General features: G+C 41.2%; 1 long non-coding RNA gene across 1 annotated transcript; it reads right to left on the bottom strand.

The window, feature by feature from the left end:
* Positions 1-3,653: 3,653 nt before the first annotated feature.
* On the bottom strand, positions 3,654-4,806 carry LOC131697356 (uncharacterized). The gene is made up of 3 exons (XR_009307190.1): positions 4,735-4,806; positions 4,529-4,567; positions 3,654-3,788 (listed from the first exon to the last, which is right to left on the bottom strand). It is a non-coding gene; the product is annotated as an uncharacterized LOC131697356 (long non-coding RNA).
* Between the last annotated feature and the right edge of the window lie 6,494 nt (positions 4,807-11,300).

Below are 11,300 nucleotides of genomic sequence, written 5' to 3'. Positions count from 1 at the left end.
TAACTCGGTCTTCTACATTTGAAAGTCTATGGGGAAAAGCGCAGGGTCGTAACAGGTTACGATGCAACACTCGCATTGGGCCATCTCCCTGCTCTGTTTTAAGAACATACACTGGCAATTGGGCATCTGGCTGTGACAAAATTACATAGGGCATACTTTCCCATCGATCAGACAACTTACCCCGGCTCCTCATGTCCCTCAACACACGATCGTCTGGGAGCAATGGTGCATCTCATGTCTTCTGATTGAACAGCCTCTTTTGGCCACGTCTCTAGACTGCTTCCCTGCTTGTTCATAAGCAGACCTCAATTTCTTGTGATGGGACTGTACCCACTTGTCTGTGGAAATCTTACTGTGGAGTCTTTAGGTAACCCATCATCAAATCTTGCGGGAGACAAGCATATCTTCCGAACATCAGAAAAAAGGGTGTATAGCCAATAGTAGTGTGAATAGTATTGTTATACAAAAAGAGGGTCTCTTGAAGATGTTTGGGCCACCACAGGCGTTTTTCAGCTCTCAAGGTAGAAAGGAGGTTCAACAGAGTATGATTGAACCTTTCTGCAACTCCACTACCAGCTGGATGATATGGGGTTGTGTGGCTTTTGGTTATTCCATACAGCTGATATAGTATTTAACTAAATTTGACTCAAAGTTGGGTCCTTGATCGGAGTGGAAGCAATGAGGGCAACCAACGGGTTGAATTACCTGTTGCCGTAGTACCAGGGCAACAGTAGTTGCCGTTTGGTCACGAGATAACTAATACATTGGGGTAAGAATCTTCTGGCCAGCCCACTGCAAAAAAGTCCATAGCAACCAGTTCCAACGGTGCTGAATTCTGAACTGGCACCAATGGAGCAGCACGCCCCTAATTAGGTGGAAGTTTCCTTAATGCACAAATTGTGCACACAGCACACCAAGCAGATGTTTGATTTGTCATGCCAGTTCAATAGCATCTGGTTCGCTGCAATGAAAGAGTCTTATCGACGCCCCCATGTCCGGCTTGTACAGACGTGCTCAAATTTGTTGGTACCCTTACAGCTCATTGAAATAATGCTTCATTCCTCCTGAAAAGTGATGAAATTAAAAGCTATTTTATCATGTATACTTGCATGCCTTTGGTATGTCATAGAATAAAGCAAAGAAGCTGTGAAAAGAGATGAATTATTGCTCATTCTACAAAGATATTCTAAAATGGCCTGGACACATTTGTTGGTACCCCTTAGAAAAGATAATAAATAATTGGATTGTAGTGATATTTCAAACTAATTAGTTTCTTTAATTAGTATCATACATGTCTCCAATCTTGTAATCAGTCATTCAGCCTATTTAAATGGAGAAAAGTAGTCACTGTGCTGTTTGGTATCATTGTGTGCACCACACTGAACATGGACCAGAGAAGGCAAAGGAGAGAGTTGTCTGAGGAGATCAGAAAGAAAATAATAGACAAGCATGGTAAAGGTAAAGGCTACAAGACTATCTCCAAGCAGCTTGATGTTCCTGTGACAACAGTTGCAAATATTATTAAGAAGTTTAAGGTCCATGGAACTGTAGCCAACCTCCCTGGGCGCGGCCGCAAGAGAAAAATCGACCCCATAAGGAGTTGCACCTGCGCCAAGACTGCTCCCAAACCCTGGTTGCTTGCATCTGTGTGCGAAACAAAGGGCAAGATAAACTCAGCGTATGCCAATATGGGAGCGCCTGTCAAAATCTCTTTCATCTTACTAAATGCTGAGACACATTCCTCATCCTCTCTCAGCTTTAGGGCAGGGCGGGTACGGTCGGCTGGTGAAATCCCAGTTAACAATCGGTGAACAGGGTTCTCTATCTTGGCAAGGTTTTTGACAAAGCGGCAATAATAGCCGGCTAAGCCCAAAAAGGACCGCAACTGCTTCACTGTTGTGGAGGGTGGCCACTCCTGAATAATTTTTACTATATCCGGTTCTGGCAAGACTCCTGCTTCGGACACTCGATGTACCAAATACTGGACTTCTTTTTGCAGTAAGTGGCATTTCTCAAGCTTCAACTTCAACCCATGCTGTAGCAGTTTGCTGAAAACAAAGTAAAACTGTTTTAAGTGGGACATAAAATCAGCTGAATAAATCATCTAGATAAATCAATATTGACTCCAGATTTTGATCCCTCAGACAGGTCTGCATCAACCTCTGAAAGGTTGCTGGGGCATTGCAGAGACCAAATGGCATGCGGTCAAACTCATACAATCCCATAGGGGTTGTAAAAGCAGTTTTCACAATCCTCTGGGGCCATCCCTACCTGCCAATAGCCACTAGCTAAATCCAGGGTGGTGAAACAACAAGCCTGCTTCAAACTGGTTAAGGATTCTTCAATGTAGGGAAGGGGATAAGCATCTTCATGAGTTACTGCATTCCATTTTCTACTGTTTAATCGACACAGAATCTTAAAGTCCCATCTTTTTTTCGAACCAATACAACTGGTGCTGCTCAAAGGCTGCTACTCCCCTGCACCACACACATCTCCAGCATACCTTGAAGGAGAGGAGGGACTTCACTTCTCTATACATCTGGGGTGGAACCTGTCGATACCTTTAGCATCTCCAGTAGGAATCCGATGCTGTACCGTCTGGGTGTACCCAAATTTTTCCTCATGGTTTGTGAGGACCGCCCAATGTCGCTCCACCAGCAGTTCCCTCAACTGTTCAGTCTGTTTTCTGGTCAAATCAACTCCAGTCAGAAAATGTCGACTCAGGGTGTTTTCTTCTGTCCCCCAACAGCACTTGTGAAAGGCAGACCTCCACTACTCCTTCCCTCCCGGGTGTGAGACTCACATCTTGGTCCTGAAATGCAACTTTGGGTGACAACAAGGACATTTAAGCTAGCTTTTGGTAGTGATACAGAAGGAGAGGAAAATTATTCAAATTCCATACAAGGAATCTGACAGGGGCTCTACCAGGCACTGATAGTCTCGGCCGTTTGGTCCTGCTCGAATCTGACCCCATACCAGGACTTCACTCTTCCCTGGAACACTAACAGGGGAATGAGTAGTTATACACACATAGCCTATAAGTCCACTGGGGGCAGCAAACTGGGCTTCTTTGGCACATATCCTCAAGTCCTGGTGCCATCCTCATCGACCTGGAGAGGTAACAGAAACACTAGAACAGATGTTATATACTTTAAACAAAAATTCCCAGCAGATGATGTTATTGCTTAACAATCCTGGTGCATTGGTCAAAAAAGTTCTTTCACAACAAGGACCCCTTGGCGTGGAGGTATCACCTCTCTGACTTGTATATCCAATTAGGATCTTTAAGATAAGCTCCCAAAGAAAAGCATTCCCTCAACATTGTTACTTGTGATCCAGTGTCTAAGAGACAGGATACAGTTGCACCTTCCATTATTATATTCATAATAGGAACCCTCCCAACCTGGATGTGCCATCAGCCAATAGGCCAGTATTTGCATTCCCCACTATCTGGCCCATGACAGGGGGACATTCTACTTTCAAGCACTCCCACAAAAACTCCCATATTCTACTTTAAACCTCTCCCTACAGAAATGAGCAAAATGTCCCACTCTCTGGCAACACCTGCATATTGGTCTACCTTGTTCATCATACTGATTCATAGGCTGATGATTAGGGACTGCTCCTTGGTCGGTCTGCATTCCGTACCTGCTATGATCGCTTGTACAACTTCCTGGGCTTCTTGTTTGCAGCTGGAAAAGCAGAGCGCGAAGGACCGAAGCAGACACCCGATCGCCATAGTTAATCTGAGGCTTCAAAAACCTGGTCTGCTGATCTTCTCTCATGCTCTGGTAAAATAAGGATTTCTCTCTTTGCACCACCTTCTAAACAACGCAAAATATAATCTACCTGATGACCTGCAGGTATATTTTGTAATCTGAACATCCTCTTCCTTTCTCCTAGCTATCTGTGCCTTTCCCTCTAAATTTAGGGACCCAGGGTTGCCTATACTGCTCCCTGGCCATTCTCTGTCATCATCAATGTGTTGCAAAACTCAGATTCCAGCACTTTAAACAAAATCCTGCCGACAAACGCCGAGCAGTAACAAGAGTGGTGTTATGGATTTGGTAGCCTGACTACGCCAGCTCAATGAAGAGCACTACAATTTAAAGTGTTCAATTTCTATCTAATGATCAGCAATGCATATTCTTTTATTTTGTACACTAGAACCAAGAGCAGTGCAAAGCATCAATAATAGACAGGGTAACAATTTATAAGCAATACGAATATTTATTTTTAAACAAGAGAACAACCACTTCACAATACTCTTTAGCTCCCTGCCTCAGTACAGCACTAGTTGCCTAAGTGAGCACCACCTGTCTCCCCAAGCTAAAACAGACAGGCACCTGCTCAACTATGCTTTTACCCTATAGATATTTCTGCCAAAGTGGGTGTGAGGCAGGAGACCCTCACATTTGTCTCAGTATGTATCTGGACATTTACAGCAAATGTTTTTTTAACTGTTTTTGTATTGTGTTGCTGATCCTTGTGTCTAGTAAGGAAAATAATAAAAACAAAATTCACTTACCTGGTGTATCGGGACTGGAGGCCTGTGGTTGGGAGTGTCCTGAAAAACAAAAGAAAGGTTAATCAAGAGTACTGTTTAGACAGCTGGTTTGGAAGGGAGCACACTTCCAGAACAATGTATTGCAGTACTATTGTTAAGATAAACTTTAAAATGAACAACAGTTATTTTAATGTGCATGTGTTTTGATATGCAATGGTTTAGGTAACCTGAGTTGGGTGTGGTGGTATGGTCCTCCATCTTGACAGGAAGTGGGGAACCAGCCATGTTGGTAAGGGAAGCTTTTATTGACTTCCCTGGGTACTGACTTCCTGTAGCAGGGCAGTACCTGTAGAAGATATTGAAAGGGGGGGGGGGGGGGGGGGTAGCTGATTTTAATTAAGTTTCCCTCTGCTTGTTTTAAAGCATAGTTTTAATGCACGTGTTAGATTAATGTTTAGTTATATATATTCATTGATTTGTTTCTTTTTGAATACTTTATTATTGATAACTGTTTGCTGGTTTGTTTTTATATAACCACCTGCATAATGGTTTATTCTGGGGGAGGGGTAGGCCTCGAAGGGTATAAAGGCTGTTAGTTGGTTCAGTCAGGATCTTCCTTTTGTGTAGAGCAGAGGGCAGTTTTGCAGCTCTATGGTTGGACTCAGTTATTGAAGTCAGTACCTGTGATTAGGTGACTATAAATAGTTATTTTTGGTTTCCACTTTTTCTTTCTTCAAATTGTTTGATATTAGCTTTTTGTTTATCATTGTTCTTAAATAAAAATAATTGGTTTTACACCAAACTTCTCTGTGATCTGCGTGCTTCCCTGCAAATCAACACCAGCCACTGGCTGCACTTTCCAACAGTGGGGTTGCTCTACCTGTTTACAGGAGGCAAGATATCTTCCCCCTCTACAGCAGCGGGCTCTGGAACACACCTTACAATGTCTGGAAAGGTTCAAAAGATGAATCCCATTGCAATCTAAACACAAATAGTCCATGGTAACAGCTGTTCTATACAATAGAAATGAATAGAAATTTATTTAACAAATGAGTTCAAAGGAAAGAAACTGTACAATGCACAGTTTAAAAGAAAATAAAAAGCTACACAATACGCAGTTTAAACAAATAAAAGCAGATAATCAGTTGTCTTCAAATAAACTGCTAGGTGCCTTTACTATAAACCCCCCATTAAAATCATACACATTCTCTTCGCTGTATCGCTTATCACGCAAGTCTTTGTCCGCTCAGTTTAAGAGTCCTTCAAGGATTCAAGCGGTGCGCGAGACCTTGCACAAAGTGAGGACTAGTCTGCAACCTCTTCTTACAGAGAAAGCACAGCAACATTCACTTCACCAGGAGCAAGCAACCTTAAGAGCAGACAGACAAACAATGCATCGGTGTCAGAGTATGCATTCTCTGAACGAGGCACACCAGAACTATTTAATAAGTATGATTTGATTTGGGGAGTGAGATCTGTTTTCCTTTTACCAATCATGGACTCCCCTCTTAATCGCCATGTGGAATTGTGGAAGAAGCTGTCTGTTCTTTTCTGTTTTGTTCGTTGCTTGTTTGATATTTTTCATTTTGCAATTTTAGCAAAATAATTTTCATTTCATGCTTATTTTTATCTGTGATTGACTGAATCTGTTGTGGAAGTAAAGTGTACTCTTGGATGTTTATGTGGGTGAAGATACTATATTTACTAAGGCTAACAACAACAAACAGATGAAATCCACAATAAACCAATTTCTGTCCTGGGTATTGCCGCAAATCCTCACCGTACAGTTAAATTACCAAATGCAAGGTGACCTTGTTCTGTTTCATGATGTGCTTGTACTGTAAGCATCTCTTCATGTCAACATGCAGCAATAAATCACCCCTGAGGGAAAACAACAACATGATCTGTATAGAGCTAAAGATCGATTCAGATTATTTAAATAGATGCCACCATTTTAAATCCAGAGTTCATTTTTGCTTTGCTATATATAAACACCTTGACCTCTGAGCTAATGTAGCTACCATATGATGACTGCAATTGGTCAGTGTGTGTAGAGTGTACTGTACAGGTATACCTGTTTGTGTGAATGTATTTATTGTAGTGCTGTAATTAAATTACACATATGTTATATACTGTATATACATAAATCAACAGGGTGTTGAGATATTGCAGTTCCTCGTGATTACCAGTTACAGGAATATGAAAATTCCAGCTACTGCAGGTGAGCTGGGAATTGGAACAAACATTTTCTCTTATAGACGGAACCCAGCATGTATAGAATTCCCAGACAAGGTTTACTGCAAAAAAAAGTGACTTTAAAGAGCAGACAACAAACAGTCTTTTGTATTTCACAGTAAAGGGCTTTTTAGTGAAGGTTTGGGTTTGGGTTTTAGTTAGGGCTAGGGCTAGGGCTAGGGTTAGGGGTAGAGTTAATGTTTGGGTTATGGTTAGGGATTACATTTAGGCTTAGAGTTTAGGTTTAGGGTTAGGATTTGGGTTATATAGTGCAAAAAGATTTAAACATTAAGTACTTTGTAACTATGCATAATAATGCTGTATTTACGAAGTAACTACTATATGCATAGTAATTAGAGACAATGTAAAGTGTTACCCTTGATTTAATTAGTCAAAATGTGATGTTAATGTCCTTAACAAGACATTCCTCATGAAGGTGACCATGGCTTATATGAGCACCACTGTTGAGAAGGGTGGGTCATGATGTTCTTAGCCTTACAACTTAATGTTGTAAGAGACAGATGCCTCACATGTCAAACTGTAAGCTGATATAGTATTTCAGAAATACATCATGGAAGTTCACCAAATTTAGCAGGCTGACTTGTTGGAATGTTTGCTCAATTTAGACCAGACCTAAGTGTAATGAAATGCATTAAACCGGAAAAGAAGAGCTGCCAAGAATATCCAAATACATCCTGCATAACCATACGATTCTCTATGGGCTCTCACCTTCCACTTTAAAGGAATTTTATTTCAGATCTTCCTTGAGTCTTGTCCATTTTTAGTAATCAAGCTAGCCCACCTCAGTTGATGACCTCAATACAAAATGGCAAGGAGTAGTGCTGAACAACTTGCAGAGTGTATTCCCAGAATATTAGTTTGCAGTATTGCATATGAAGCATAAATCTGAAACAACATCAAAGGAGAGACTATTTTATTTCAAACTTGTATTGGTTCCGGTTATTGGTTTCCATTTCCATTTCGTAGTGTGATTGAAGCAAATGTCATGGCAAATGGGCAGTTGTAATGTAGTTAAGAAGTATTTTAAACAGCTTGAGGATGTTAACTAAACAGTGTGGAACATTTCCGATCTGTCCAAGCTGGTACTGTTTGTTAGAACGGAGCCTGATAATGAAACACTGAATTCCTTAGGAAGCTAATGACGCTTCTTTGAAAATGGCTGCCTGTGTATGTCATGAATTATTCCAGATCGGACAGTGACATCTTTGTTCATCTTTTCACATTGTTGTTTGTTTACTCGGATTCACATCTTTTGTTGGCGATTTTAATACACACATCACTATACTCAAATTTCAGATGCAGGACATTTTTTAGAATAAGAAATTGGTTTAAAAAGTGTGTCTTAAATGTGAAGAAATACATTATATATGTCTTTAACTAAACACTTGTTCTTAGTACCTGCTTCCTTTATTTCAATATCTGTTGCAAAATGAAAACTAACAACTTATTTTTTCTTAATCAAACATTTTACAAATAAAATGTGTGGCAACCCTTTACATTACACTGTGTATTTACATAGTAGTTAGTTAGTAAATACATGTACAGCTATCCCAGTTGTTTCAGCACCATTCAAATGATGTTTCTGGATAGCTCTAAACACTTTTAAAAATCACATATAAAATTATATTTTAATATCTGTGGATAGATTAGGAAATATAGACAGAGGCAAAACATACAATTGACATTGTATGCAGGGATTGAGATGGACTAGGGAATTCAGTTGGTTTGAACTCTGTAGCCAAATTATTTTGTTATGTTCTTTTCCACATTTTTTGATTGAATTAACTTATTTATCTACCTCTGTGGTAAGTAGGGGATGTGGGAGGCTGGATCCCAATCTTTGCCTCAAGCCAAGTTCCGATATATATAACAAAACATTAATTTAGACAGTCAGCATGGCATAGCAGTGTTTTTCCCATTGATTCTGTGATTTATTATTTTTTTTTATTTTGGTGTAATAACATAAAGAGAAGTGATATCTGTCCAAAAACATTTTACATGTACAAAAACAACTGAGTCAGAATGAAAGAACCAGTCATATAAAGATGTGATATCTACAAAAGAGGCCAAGTTAAACAAAAAGGGTCAGATCCTGTTAAAAAGTAATATCAAAGGTGCTCATGCTGCTCCCAGTTCCTTCTGCAATAAAAATGCGGTGGAATATAAATGACGGTTGTGCAATCTAGTTAATCATCTCTGGGTAGTTCAACTTATCTTAAAAACAAAGCCCTGTTCATATTGGATGTTAATGCCGGCACGCGACACTGCTATCGTGCTTGCATTTGTGCCAATATGAACGACCATTGCTGGTGTTACACAGATTTCTTTATCCCCATGGAATTCTGTATCCCTTTAGATTTGACGCCTGCGTAGATCAAGATCGCTATACGTGAACGCTTGATGTTTCTGAACAGTATTTACATGTAATAAAATTAAAATGTGTTTTAAAAGAAAAATACAGTTTTATAAGGTTACTTTTATTCAAGGGTTTCGTGTATTGAGCAACGCAGGAGGCTGAACGTACTGTAGGAAATCAGTGGTGTTAAATGTGCTGTCTTCTTTTGCTACAGAATTAGTTTGGTCTTGTTTTCAATATTCTTTGCAAACTAAAAAGTCACGTGGTGTGAGCGGTGAAGATGAAGCTGTGAGAGTTTTCTGCGGCAACCCAGACTCAAAATCCGTCTAATACATTCTTAAAAACCAGTTATTGTCTGCTAAACACTTGGTGATGGCTGAACAACCACCTCTACACGAGGAGAAACGGAAATCTCGACCAAAGAGGAAATCCAAACCCACTGATGCTGATGCGACTACAGATACAGCCATTTCAGCTGAGCCTGACTGTGAAGAGGATCCTACCTCACACTCAACCCAGGGTACTGAGAGCAAAGCCCAAACCCTGTCCTTACAGCTACAGAATATTAAATGAGTTGATCTGCACGCCGTCTCCCTCAGAATAGGGAATGCTGAGCAGCGGATTTCGGCTGTTGAGGACAGAGTTGAATCGGTTAGTATGGACGCCTCTCGGCCCTCCAGGGATATCAGTCTCTTACAAAGTAAACTTGATGACCTAGAGAATAGGAACGCCGCAACAATTTGAGGCTGGTCGGTCTTAGCGAGGGCCTGGAGACAGGCAACATAATTTCTTACCTTGACAAAATATTCTGCTACATCATGGACCTCAACGAGTCTGACCCTCACCCCGAAATCGAGCGTGCATATCAGGCTCTCAGGCCCAAGCCATGCCCAGGCAAACCTCAGAGGCCTGACCCTCGCCCCGAAATCGAGCGCGCACATCAGGCTCTCAGGCCCAAGCCATGCCCAGGCAAACCTCCGAGGCCTGACCCTGCCCCGAAATCGAGCGCGCACATCAGGCTCTCAGGCCCAAGCCATGCCCAGGCAAACCTCAGAGGCCTGACCCTCACCCCGAAATCGAGCGTGCACATCAGGCTCTCAGGCCCAAGCCATGCCCAGGCAAACCTCAGAGGCCTGACCCTCACCCCGAAATCGAGCGCGTACATCAGGCTCTCAGGCCCAAGCCATGCCCAGGCAAACCTCCGAGGCCTGACCCTGCCCCGAAATCGAGCGCGCACATCAGGCTCTCAGGCCCAAGCCATGCCCAGGCAAACCTCAGAGGCCTGACCCTCACCCCGAAATCGAGCGTGCACATCAGGCTCTCAGGCCCAAGCCATGCCCAGGCAAACCTCAGAGGCCTGACCCTCACCCCGAAATCGAGCGTGCACATCAGGCTCTCAGGCCCAAGCCATGCCCAGGCAAACCTCAGAGGCGAAATGGAGCACTTGAAACCTTGATTCCCACAGTTTTCCTGAACTGACACGAAAGAGACTGCGTCGATAATGTCAGATAAGTGTATCTATTGTTCTCACTGGCCTGTGTTCTGCCAATTATTGGCAGCCTTCTCTGGTGTTCTTGTGATAAACCTAGTAGCTATAATGTTAACTCAATACATCATTTTTGTTAATGCACCATAATTGTTTAGTTATTGCTGTGTAGTTATATAGATTGGTATGGAAGAGCAAATGTTCTAATTGTTATTAGACCCCCATGTATGTATTATTAGTTATTTATTTATGTGTTTATAATAATAATAATAATAATAATAATAATAATAATAATAATAATAATAATAATAATAATAATAATAATTTTGTTTCAGTCCTCATTACAGGTATCCATCCACCTTCCTCCAGTTTCAAACATTCTTTTCAGTAGTCTACAGGAGCTGTCTGTCTGTCGATTGCTAATTTGTTTATTATTATTATTATTATTATTATTATTATTTATTTCTTAGCAGACGCCCTTATCCAGGGCGACTTACAATTGCTACAAGATATCACATTATACATTATTTCACATTATACAGATATCACATTATTTTACATACAAGTACCCATTTTTACAGTTGGGTTTTTACTGGAGCAATCTAGGTAAAGTACCTTGCTCAAGGGTACAACAGCAGTGTCCTCCACTGGGGATTGAACCCACAACCCTCCGGTCAAGAGTCCAGAGCCCTAAC

The sequence above is a fragment of the Acipenser ruthenus genome, chromosome 14, assembly GCF_902713425.1.
Source record: "Acipenser ruthenus chromosome 14, fAciRut3.2 maternal haplotype, whole genome shotgun sequence".
NCBI classification, from domain to species: domain Eukaryota; kingdom Metazoa; phylum Chordata; class Actinopteri; order Acipenseriformes; family Acipenseridae; genus Acipenser; species Acipenser ruthenus.
Note: the sequence above shows the minus strand (reverse complement) of the source record. Positions and strands in the feature narration are given on the sequence as shown.